Below are 12,711 nucleotides of genomic sequence, written 5' to 3'. Positions count from 1 at the left end.
CTGAGAAACCAGAAAGGACTAAAAGTCATGTGACTTCTTTATATACAAATGTAGGATCTTCAAAGAACACTCACATAATACATACATGAGATCTTTGACTATATAAGGTATAAACAGCAGTTGAGGGAGAGGCTTTGTGGAAGAGTCGTGAGATCGAATGGTTGCTTTATTGTCAAACTTTGGCTACAGATTTATAGAATGAACAAAGAAATGTCAAAAAAGTCAAAAATAAAATCAAACATATCTATTTTTTTTTTCGAATAAATCCATAAATTATTTAATATTTTTTTTACATTCAATTTTTCCTATCTTAAATAAGGGAATTAAAATTAAATGTAATAATCTCTCTCTCTCGCGTGCGCACGAAAAAAAAATATATATATAAATGCATGAAAGCATCAGTGAATGTAAATGAAACAAGTGCTACCCAACACAGAGTTCAGGTTTTGTATAATAAATATCAAAAACTCGTCCTGATCCCGTGGTATGTGGTATGTATAAGTGCAGTGTTGTGCCTGTTACTAAAAAATAGTAAATACAATGTACAAAATTACCTTTTAGAATCGACCCAAAAAATGTGAGGTAACAATTTGCATTCAGTCTGTTTGGGTAAATTTCACCCTATACTGTTCATAAAGAGTACCGAAATAAATCAGCTATAACAGGGCAATTAAAATGAGGTAAAATCTATTCATAATATTAGACAATTCATTACTTATTAAAAGTGAGTATTATTAACACCATTGTATTTTTTCTATTTATTTCATAATTGCTGTTATTAATTAACCAATAAGACTAACCATTATTGAATCAGGAAGGTAAACTTACTGATAACATTAAAAAGTTATCAGACTCAGTAGATCAGGAATTTTTTTTTTTTTTTGAGACACTTGCCTCCATCTAGCTCCAAAAGAAGTTTTTGAAATACTTCAAAAGTGTCAGCCCGCCTGTGCACTTCCGGCATTACCGCCTCAATCACCGAGGAAACACCCCCTCCCAACCAGCTGCACGGAATTGGCGTCTAATTTTCTGGCACTTATAAGGACGCCTGACTCCTCCAGTCAGTGCCAGATTGGCTTTAGGCTTGCCCTGAACACTCTCCAGCGTATTCTCTGTTTTGTTTGTTTGTTTGTTTCTGACCTGACTATTCTGTCCTCCGGTTTCCGGCTCGGCGCTGCTCGCGCTGAACGCGCGTTTAGGTTTCCGGCTCGCGCTGAACGCGCCCCCGCTTCCGGCTCGCCCTCCGCGTAGGATCGGCTCCCTGAATCGGCTCCCTGAATCGACTTCCCGATTCGGCTCTGCACAGCTTTTCTCCCCTGCTCCTTTTGCATCTGCCTTGGATCCTATAACCTGAACTTTCTGACACAAAAGTATTCTTGAGCTTCTTGGGATATTCAAGGTTCAGGGCATAGATTAATCCTATCAACAACATGCATGCCTTGGTTTTGTATCCACACCCACTGATCACTTGGATGCCATCTATCACAATAGATACATCTACTGGATCGTCCTCAGCTATGGGATTATGGATCAAAAGCACCTTCATAGTTTGTTCTGTTTGGCCCTCCCAGTCATTTTTCATGTTTAACTGGTAGAAATAAACAACAATAAACTTTAATGCAAGCAATAAGTTAAGAGAAAAATGTAATGCTTGAACCCAATAACATTTATCAATCTAACCACATGCTGTAAATGAGAAAATTGTTTGTTTATGAGGCTGTCTGTAAACACCTTGTGTATATTGGTCATTTTGTAACTTACCTGGGAGTCTTGGAAGAGCTCTTCCTGCGGCTCCCCCTAGGAACTCAATGAGGCAGGAGAGCACTGCATCCCTTTTATTCTCAATACTCTGAGACTGTAAAGAGATGCATTTTAATGACCAGCATTTTTTTCTACAAATTAGTGTTTGCACTTTTGAGACTATTTGAACAAAAAACATACCTCATTTACAGTGTTAAGGAGAGAGCGCATCCTGGTACCAACAGCACCTCTTTTGGGACACATCAGCTGCAGAAGACAGGGTGTGTAACTGTCAAGCTTAAACATGAATGTTTCTTCCAGGGAAATAGTTGTTATCCGACGGAACTCCTCTTTGATCTAGTTAATAAGTAAACGGACAAAATTAAACATTTAGGTGTATGATAGGTGTATGAAGGAATAAAGGTTGGAAACTATTGCCGTTTATAAATACATTAGTGTCAAACAATAACAAATATAATTATTCTTACTTGAGTCTCAGTGAATAAAGCTGGCCACCTCTCTTTGAAGTCTTCATAAAGTAATCCATGTTCCCCATGTAATTGGAGTGTTTCAACAATTATTGAAACAAGATCTTCCCTAGTATCAGGAATCCCCAATGGAAGTGTCAACTTTCGCACATTGTGTTCTTCTATAATGACTCGCAACTGGACTGACATTGTGGTTCAGAGTGTTGATTGGTGTGGATGTGTTGTCATCAGCTGTAAAGAGAAGGAAAAAGAAGAGACTGCATTTGGTTAAAATTTGAGAGGTTTCTTGGTTACTCCAAAACTGCGATTCTGCAACATCGGCAGAGTAACAACCTATTTAGAAGCTCTTATAATAACCTACATTGCCATGGTGAAACACAATATTAGAGGAATCATGATTTGCAGTACTTACTCTTAAGTGCCAATGAAGCGTTTCAGGAATACCATTCGACCATCTGCTGTATTATATGCAGCCAAGGGGTAAGCATGTTCGAGATCTGAATGTTAAAGTATTTCAATATTTCCTGTAGGCTCTACTGTAAAGCTCCTCAGGTGCTCATTGTACCACCCACTGAGCAACTTCAGAACAATCACAGGACTTTCATGAACAATGATTATTTGAAGTATCTCTCCAAAGTCTAGCAACCCTCCTGTTGATCCAAAAGGCAACAACATCCCAACACAATATGAAATCCTTAAAATGGTAACCCTCTTTGTCATGTTCAAGACCACTGCATTGGGACACTTCCCTGCAAGCAACTCCTTAATGCTGTCTTTAAGAACATCAACTGCCACTTGTGTCATTCTGGATACCAACAGTGCTTGCCTTTGGATAACAGCATTATTTATGTGATATGCAACCACTGATTGGTGTTTTCGTGCCATTGTCAACAGAATGTTTCTGAAAGACCCTTTGTGTCTCACAATCCTTTTAAAAAATCTGTGCTTCGCTTCGAAACGCATGGTCCAAAAACTCACAAGTGGTCCAAAAGCAGTTGTAAGCCATGGATAATGTTCAAGGAAATGATGTTTAGGTTTCAATTTCTCTTTTGGGAACACATACAAAAACCTATAACGGTGCTCAGTGATCTTGCTTTCCATGTATCCTATCGACATTTCTGTGTGCACAGGAGCCATGACAAGCTCAACAATGTCTTTCAAGGTCATCAAAACCTGCCATGCTGCATCATTTTCTGGTACTTTGCAACCGATCACACAAGGTAGTATCTGCAGTAAGCACCAGTTTTCGTGTGCATTGCCTCCTACACTCTAACGTGAAAAACAAAGGTCAAGGGAACACTTTGTGGACAGTTGGTTTTTATCATTCCACTTGTAAGGAAATTGGCGGATTGACCAGTTGAGCTCCTGAATAGAAAAGTATTTGTTTTTAATAAACACATTCAGACAAAGTGCCAATTCAAAAAGAAACAATCCCTTCAAGCAAATCATGCAAAACATCAGGGGGATAACCTGATGTGGCATGAAAGTAACTCCGTCTATCAGAGATTGGACACTGTCTTTTTACTCCACAATAATGAGCTTCATCACTGTCAGACAACGCTGCCTTGACATGCAAACTCTAATTAGACTTTGTCCTTAAAGGAAACACTCCTTCTGCTACTTCATGCTCCTGGATGTCAGAACGCTTTCCAATGCAAAAATGACAAATGTTTGAAGAGCAAAAGCTTTCAACAAACCCACCAATAGAATGAGCTGCAAGATTATCAGCTACTACAGCAAATATAGTACCCTTGACCACTTTGCCCAAGACCTGCCACAAAAATACCATCACCTTCCAAGGATTTTAAATCTCTTAGCTGTGACTCCAAAATCTTTGGGTATCCATATTGCATCACATCATCTGCCCTACAAAGAATGGCCAAGCAAATGGAGGTTAGTGTAGATCGCAAGGTGGCAGGAATGTCTGCAATCACCCAGTACACAGCTGTCACTTTATGTTTCTTGCGTGATGTCCCAAGAGGGTTACATATTTCGAACTCATCTATGTAAAAAATGAGTGAGAGTCTAGGTTCATCTCCACATAAAAAACTGTTTTCTCTGAAAAAAGATCCATCATACAATGACCTGTATCCTAAAGAAATATCAAATGGCTGCCTATTCTTTAATACTGTGTCTTGAATGTGTCTGTTTTTTTAAAAGTTGTGAGAGCAATGGGAGAATTGGTACATACTGGAATGTTTTTCTCCTACTATCATCAAGCATGTACTCAGTTGGCTCAATCAGTTCGAAATGCTCCTTAATAAATTGCTCTCTTCTGTACTGTGTACCATCCACCCCTAAAGCAGAACACAAAGGGTTTAGCTGGCAAAGATTTCCTACTCTTATGACTGTGGTATGTTGTATATATATTGGTCTTGTAATCATAGTTTTAAAAAACACAAGGCACAGTTTCAAATTTTCTGAGGTGGCCACCAATGTGTTCAAAATATTGTCTTTCAGTGTGGAAAAAAAATTGAACTACACACTAGACATGTGAAGGAAAGAAGCTGGTTTGGGTTAGTTGTCTGTGGGTGATACCTGGAAAAATGTGTCAGTAATGCACCCCATGTCCTAAATGTGCAAGGACAGTCAAAATGGAGACAGGGTATGGACTGGGTTCGACCAAAATGCCCATTTTTTAATCTAGTGTTTTAATAGGTCCAATCGTTTTAATGTTGTGAAATTACATATTTTGCACAGCCAATTCATTTGTAATAAAATATTCCTAACTTTAGAGTTTTCAATGTTGAGTTTAGCTGAGTTTACTTTAACAGTCAAAGGCAGGCAAATTAAGCTCATACAGACAAATGATCCAACTTGTACAGTAAACTCCAATTCCTATAGACAGACACATGCAGACTGGTATAAACATTTACATTTGCAACATTCCATTTAACATTTCAACATAACATTATAACAATTCTTAATTATTGACACATATATGGCATTGAACTAATCATAATTCATGGCTGCACATCTTAAAGTCAGTCATATTCATGTCATAACAGAAAAATGTGTGCAAATGTGTCAATTAGGTAGGTAGTTTGTACTAATATAAATTAGTGCTTTTCAACAAGGGGCTATGGACATAATTAAAAAACAAAACAAAACAATGTTTTAGATTTCAACACTATAGTGTATTCAGCAATTGTGCATAAATTAAGCCTACTCAGGATTTTTGTATAATAAAGTGGACAATTGTAGGCTTTATTTATGCACAATTGCTGAATTAAAAATTAAACTGCTATGATATTAAATAACTGACATTCGCATCCATATGTCTATTTTTTTTAACATTAAAATAACATTTGTTATCGTGACGAACGTCATTTCCTAAGCACAACTTTAAAATTATATTTTAAATGCTGTAGCTAAAGCTTAACAAACTTTTTGTATTACCCACAACACCTACATTTTAACATTTAAATGTGCTTTCTGGTAAACTTTCAGTTAGCCTAAACATTGGCTAATGGCGTCACACACAGCTAGCTATCTGAGTTAGCTATGTTACTATCTAGCTCTCGGTAACTTAAGGGTTAAAAACGTAGATTAGAATATAATAGCATGGGTAAAAGTTTAGAAATCGCGTTCTTGCAGTACCATTAGCACTTTAATAATGCGGAAAAAGCACATTTTTAACATTAGTACAAGAGAAAATGTGTTTTTAGCTAGCTCGCTATGACCGATGTCCGAAGCTATACGCGAACTCCTCGTCTTACATAGAACAATGAGCACAATCTTATGACAGATAAAACTAACTAAGTGCCCGTTTTCTTTATTACATGATAAATATGCAGGCTAAAAAGTTCTCTTACTGTCAGCACTGAAGCTTGACCATGTAGTCAACTTCCACAATCCAGCTCGCCCAACGAACATGTGCCACAAAAAGCTCTTGCTCTAACAGACAGGCCAACGTTTTTGGGTATATATTACAAAGTTTTTTTAGTTTGCAGTTATTACTATAAATAATTATGTAGTGTGGGTTAATTTTACTTATTATTATATAATTAAACGTGCTGACTTACATACTAAGTAAATGGTACACTATTGGCCCATCAAAATAATTTTTTACAGTGTAGTTACAGTTACTCTTTCCTTCATTCAAAAAGTAACTCAATTACTAAGTTGATTATTTACACTAAAAAGTAATGCGTTACTGTTAAAAGTAACTTTTTAGGTAATTTTTTAATGAATGTTTTTTAATGTTTCCATTAATGCCCTTTTATGTGTTATGGTCTATAAAAACACAAAACTGACTTAAACATAAAGTAATTTGCAAACACTATTATATTAAAGTCAGAGCAGCACAAACTGAATATATCACAAGGATTTCTGAAATAAACAACAAAACAAGCTGAATAATATATTTACAATCAAACACTAAAGTGGCTTCTGCATCATAAAAGCTGTTGTGTTGAGCTCTTAAACATGTTCCTTTAACAGCTGAAGTATGAAAACTATCAACAATGTAGAACAGAACACCGGGTTAGCGCATAGCTTTGTCGAGGCATGGAGTTTCTGGAGGAGCTTCAACAGATTGGAGTTGCTGTTTATCGCAGTAGATACGAGCTTCGAACCAGAAACACACAGATTACATTTGACTTAAAAGTTTTTGTCTTTATGCTCTTATTTCAACTAAAGTGAAATAATGAGCATATTTCCACATTTTTCCTCGCCATTACTGCTGCACAGACCTGAATAAACGGAGACACGCCCACAGTGTGTCTTCTTCGTGTTTACAGTGGTTCATCCACCAATCCTACAATGCGTCGCTGCTGTAAACAGGTTAGACTGTAGGCTACACTTTTGTATGTCGCTCTGAATAAGGGTGTTGCTAAATGCTGCTAAATGCCGCAAATGTAAATGTACACTTAAGCCAAAATGAAATTATTTTATAAAAGTAACGGACAACGCACCATACGGTAACGGAGTTACTTTATTTGAAAAGTAATGCATTACAGTATTAGTTACTGTCGAAAGTAACTGAGTTACAGTAGCACGTTACTGCCCAACACTGTATATGTGTAATATAAGTAGCCTTTTTTGTTCTGAACTTTTGCTACCCTGGTGTGTACAAGTTGCAAGTAATTGCTTGGGTGCAAATGGAGGAAATCCTTACATGCAATCTGGTCAAGATTGAATTTCCAGTAATATGCCTCAAAATTACAGGCTCTGGCTCACCATTTTCACAGAAGCATACAGTCAATTCTCACATGGCCAAATCAGCCAATAAAAGAACAGATACTTGCTTTAATGACTATAAATCAGAAGCAATACAGCTCATACGACTGCCACGCCCCCCTCGGTAGCGGTCAGGGATCCCCCTGCCACGCCCCCCTCGGCAGCAGTCATGCTGCCTCGTTATGCCGGGCCGGCTCTGATTCCCAACAGCCGTGGCTCGTTTAGGAGAGGACTATATAAACTCCCGTTCTCGAGTCACAGGCTGTCGGTTCTTGAAGGTCATGCTGGTGATCGCCTGGATCCCGGACAACCAGCCTTTCCAGCCTTTCCAGCTGGTTCGGTCTCCCAACTCCGTTTCCGTATTGGATTATTCGTTGCCATCGGAGTTTACTTTCATTTTCCAGACATCGCTTTCCATGTTGGATTACTCGTCCCGAGCGGATAACTCGCCCATGGTGGCTCTCATGACTTGTATGTGTCTCGTGTTTGATAAACGATGATTGAGTTACTTCCGCTTGTGTGTCGTGATCGCCACCCTGACAACTACACTAATAATTTTAAAATGTAGGGACACAATACAAACTCGTTTAAGTATAACGTAACTCCTTTTACAACTCAAGAAAACTTCTTCTCAGGAACCTTTTTAAAAATTTTTTTTACAAAATCTAAATTACCTACAAAAAGAAAACACAAAATGAAAGACAAACTTAACTGAACTCCCATAATTTTACAGGGAACACACCCATCAATGGCAGCCACACCCTTACTACCAGTGAATACAACCACCCAAATATGTACATATATTTACAAAGGTTAGAATTTTTCTGTCCAACCATGACCCAAAACTCAGCTCTTTAGAGATTTACGACAGTTTGATTGTGAAGTGGGCAGAGCTAATATTGATATTTTGTCATTTTAAGCAAGTGTTTATATGCGGTGGCAACAGTTTTCCTTGTACAGATTTAGATTTGTACAGTTCACTGAAAACAGGTTTGGATCAAATCTTTAGATGGATTTTCAATTGAGCAAAGTTGTCTCTTTAACTAGAATGCCATTGTAGAAGATAAAATGCTTTCATGTGTACAGTGGGGCAAAAAAGTATTTAGTCAGCCATCAATTGTGCAGGTTCTCCCACTTAAAAAGATCAGAGATGCCTGTAATTTTTTATCATAGGTACACTTTAACTATGAGAGACAAAATGAGAAAAACAAATCAAGTCAACTTTGAGTCTGGAACATGCAGCAACTGTAAGTGAAATCTCAGGCAGTTTGCCTTAAGTTTCGTTTTAGAACATGTTTTAATTCTTTCAAGATAACCGTAGCATTGTTCTGTAAGAGAAGAAAAGAGAGGGGCAAGAAAGGGCAGTCAGTTCCACCAAAGAGAGAGAGAAGCTAGTGACCAGTGGTGAGGGTTAAAGGGGTTGTTGCATCTGTGAAGGGGTGAAAGTGCAGCATGAAACAATTTCTGATTAAGCCTTTGGACTATGAAATATGCACATTAAAATGTATGACATTAAAACCATCTACCTCATAGTTTGTGGCTGCTTTTTGTCCCACAGAACAGCGTTGACACTCTGAAGGTATCTGTAGTGTTTGGCAGCCTCTATGACATTAGTTTGAGATCTGGGGATTTGGAGGCCTAGTCTATGTTAGATTTGGCTGTATTTGGTTTGGGTGGCTTGCCAATGTATTAGATTCCTCTAATACATAAAAGAAGTAAGCTTGACCAGAGTTCTTGTGGGGAGAAGAATTTTTTGAAGGTAGCAGTGTAGAGGGTCTTCAACAGCGTTTTAGCTTTTCATTCTTCAAAATATCTGCAACCAAGATCTGTCGGTGAGACGGATCTTTATACAAGAGTACAGAAGGACTTATAAGGATAAGGATAACAACTTCCTGTGGAGGGTCCTCAATACACAAAACTGAATGTCCATTGTGTGTGTCGTCTGGCCCACACCCATCACCTGTATGGGCCATCTTGATAAAACTCCCACAGACACAGCTATTTGTATCTAAGAGGCAGCCTCAATGTAAATGTATTTTATTATTGATACTCATAATCTTTCAATTCCCCCATTTTTTTTTTATCATTTTTTATCACAAATGAAACTTTTTATTAATCATGAATACGCCATTCTGTATACAAGCTCAATTACTTAAGACAACAGAATAAGAGTTCATGGAACTCTTGAATTCTCTTGAATGCTTAAGTTCTTTTTTTATTATTATTTTTCGATGTTGCAATCTTTTGGAAGTGGCGGATGTTGCTGTGCTCTGTGTATGTTCAGGCATGTTCGTCTTGGTGGCCAGCGCAATAGGATCCAAGCATTGAATGTCTTTGCTCTTCCTCTGTAACACTGGAACACCTGTAATCACACACAAGAGCAAAGGGGAACTCATCTTTCCAAGAAAATATTTTAAATAAATCATGCCTAGCTGCCAATTAAGCTGTCCCTATTGAATGTTGGTAGGACTCTATATTGTTTATCAGTGGTGGAATGTTAATGTCTTCATCCTCAGGTGACAAGCTAGAGCCTAAAAACCCTAGTTCCGCCATATCTGGATTCTGAAAAACACAACTGCCATCTGTCCCTAATCTCTAGGCATATTAATGTATTTGCAATGGTTCACATTAATCCATTTATTTATTCATATTAACTTAACTGGGGGGAGTGGTGGCTCCAGCGGTTAAGGCGCTGGGTTACCAATCGGAAGGTCGGGGGTTCAAGCCCCGGTATCGCCAAGCTGCCACTCTTGGGCCCTTGAGCCCCTCTATGCTCCAGAGGACCCTTACGAGAACAATAAACCAAGGACCGTGACGTCGGAGCGATGTGGGGCCGCCTTCCCGTTGGCTCACCACCTGCAGGAGGGACCGTAAAGGACCGGTGCAGAGAGGATTGGGCAGCAGTCGAAGGCGGGGGCCTTGACAGCCCGATCCCTGGACACGGAGAAGTGTCTGGGGAATCTGCTTAGACTGCTGCCCCTGCGACCCGAATTACGGATAAGCGGGAGAAGATAAAATTAAATGAAACTTAACTGCTGCGTTAGTTACTAAAAGAACCTGAAATGGACCTTCCCACCTTGATTCCAATGGTAGTCTCTGAGGTTTGTGAACGACCTGTGATGATCTCAACAGGCTTAGTCAAGTTTTCTTGTATGTGTCACTCGAATTCTGCAGAGTACAGAGGGTGAGGCTTCTTGCCAGGGAATCCCTTCCTAGTGACTTTTTGATAAACGTTATTTATAATTTGGTTCAGCCTCTATGTTTGTAGGTTTGTACTCTGTATTGGCAGTGTAATGTTTACCACTGGATGTTTCATATTTGGCATAATTCTTTGTACACTGCACCTGTGAAATGTGTTCCCAGATTTTCCCAAATGTATTTAAAATCTATAAGTTCTGGTAACCCCCACCATGGAATAATGTCTTTGACCTGTGTGTTGCTGTGCCATGTTTAGTTGCAAACGCTTCTACCCATCTTGAGAATTTGTCTATGACAAGTACATCTTGAAACCTCACACTCTTGGAAGTGTGGAGCATCTGAAGATGTCTAAATGATCCAGGTGGTGCTGGTGTTCTCACTGCTGGAGTTTTGAATATAGTTCCATAATTGTTCTTCTGAACTGTCTTGCGGTTTTGAGTGACATGTTGACCTTGTCTGCGGAACTTGGGATTCCACCATACTTGATAAAATCTTTGGATAATTTTGTCTTCACCTACATGGACCAGGGAGTGAATTTGTGTGGCTAAATAAGGTAGAAAGCATTTAGGGGCAACAGTTTGAGTACCATATTGCCAGATATATCATCATGTAATTTTGCTCTATCTTCCATTCATAAAATAATATATTATTTTCTTCCATTCATAACATAATATATTACGGTGGCCGAGAAGTGCAAAACACATTAACAAATCCGAAAACAAAATAACAAATTCAAAAACAAAACAACAAATCCAAAAACACATTAACAAATCCGAAAACAAATTAACAAATTAGAAAACACTAACAAATCCAAAAAACACAACGACAAGCCAGACAAACCGGAAAAGGTAGGTATAGTTTGCAAATGGAAACTTACAGATCATTGGACAAGACACCTGTCAGTCAAGATATACAGGTGAGTGACAGGTGTCTTGTCCAATGATCTGTAAGTTTCCATTCACAAACTATACCTACCTTTTCCGGTTTGTCTGAATCGTTGCACGAAACACATTAACAAATCCAAAAAACACAACGACAAGCCAGACAAACCGGAAAAGGTAGGTACTTACAGATCATTGGACGAGACACCTGTCACTCACCTCGCTCTGAATCACATGTGTATTTAGTCCAATGGAAAGCATCACCGGCAGAGTGACATCACGACCAATGAAGCTATAAAAAAACTGTGGAGTAAAGCTGGAGCTGCGTCTCTTTGTTCAGGGGGTGTTCTGTGTGTTTGTGTTCGTCAAAAAGCAAGCAGCAACAGAAAGCACACTTTCCACCTGTGTGTTCCTCCTTGCCCCCACTATGTTATGGGGTAGATACACACAGCCTGTGCGTTGCTTGCTTGGGAGTTCCCGAGGGAGCCGAATATGCAGATTGCGCTTGCATGTCTATGCAAATGCTCTGCTACCGCTGGGCACTCTTTTTTGGCCCCATGTTTCTTCTGTTTCTGCAGCGTGCTAGTTCCTGGGGGTTGCAGATGGACCTAGCAGAGAGTCTGGAGACGGGCTTGTTTTTTTCTCCTTCCCAACCTGCTGGGCCCAGCGCTCGCTAGCAAGTTTCAGAAGTAGGCCTTTTGCCGTTTATTTTCTCTTGTCGGCGAATGCGTTCAGCTCCACCTTACTTCCTTCCCGACCTTTTCAGCCATCATGTGTTGGTATGTTCGGACAACACCTCTGTGGTCTCCTATATCAAACACCCGGGTGGTCTGCGCTCGCGCCTCCTTTACAAGCTGGCACATCAGATTCTTCTGTGGGGCCAGGGGAAGCAGCACTCCTTTAGGGCAGCATATATCCTGGGCCATCTAAACAAGGCAGCAGACACCCTCTCGAGGCAAGAGCTAAGGCCCAGGGAACAGCGACCCCACCCCCATATGGTGGAGCAGATCTGGGAAAAATTTTACAAAGCTCAAGTGGGCCTGTTTGCAACTCAAGAGACGTTGCATTGTCCCCTCTGCTTCTCACTTACACCCCCAGACTCTCTAGAGCTAGATGCCATGGCACAGGCATGGCTCAGGCGGTGCCTGTATGCCATCCCTCCTGTTCGTTCAATGACCATTCTTCAATCCAGAGTTCCCTCCATGAGGAGGTTGTACACCGTG

The 12,711-nt window shown here is 39.5% G+C and overlaps 1 protein-coding gene and 1 long non-coding RNA gene across 3 annotated transcripts in view; both read right to left on the bottom strand.

Moving 5' to 3' along the window:
* Positions 1-12,711, bottom strand: part of LOC310725889 (uncharacterized protein) — a 537,758-nt gene that overhangs the window by 491,911 nt on the left and 33,136 nt on the right. The gene's annotated exons all lie outside the window — the stretch shown is intronic.
* Positions 1,384-2,268, bottom strand: LOC310725948. Of its 2 annotated transcripts, none has more exons than XR_014533584.1 (3): positions 2,229-2,268; positions 1,762-2,097; positions 1,384-1,588 (listed from the first exon to the last, which is right to left on the bottom strand). It is a non-coding gene; the product is annotated as an uncharacterized lncRNA (long non-coding RNA). The 2 variants fall into 2 exon arrangements; XR_014533585.1 differs by having other exon boundaries at positions 1,384-1,855; positions 1,942-2,097.

This window comes from Silurus aristotelis, assembly GCF_946808225.1.
Source record: "Silurus aristotelis genome assembly, chromosome: 5".
Taxonomy (NCBI): domain Eukaryota; kingdom Metazoa; phylum Chordata; class Actinopteri; order Siluriformes; family Siluridae; genus Silurus; species Silurus aristotelis.
The sequence above is the reverse complement of the archived record's forward strand: the minus strand, read 5'-3'. Positions and strand labels throughout refer to the sequence as shown.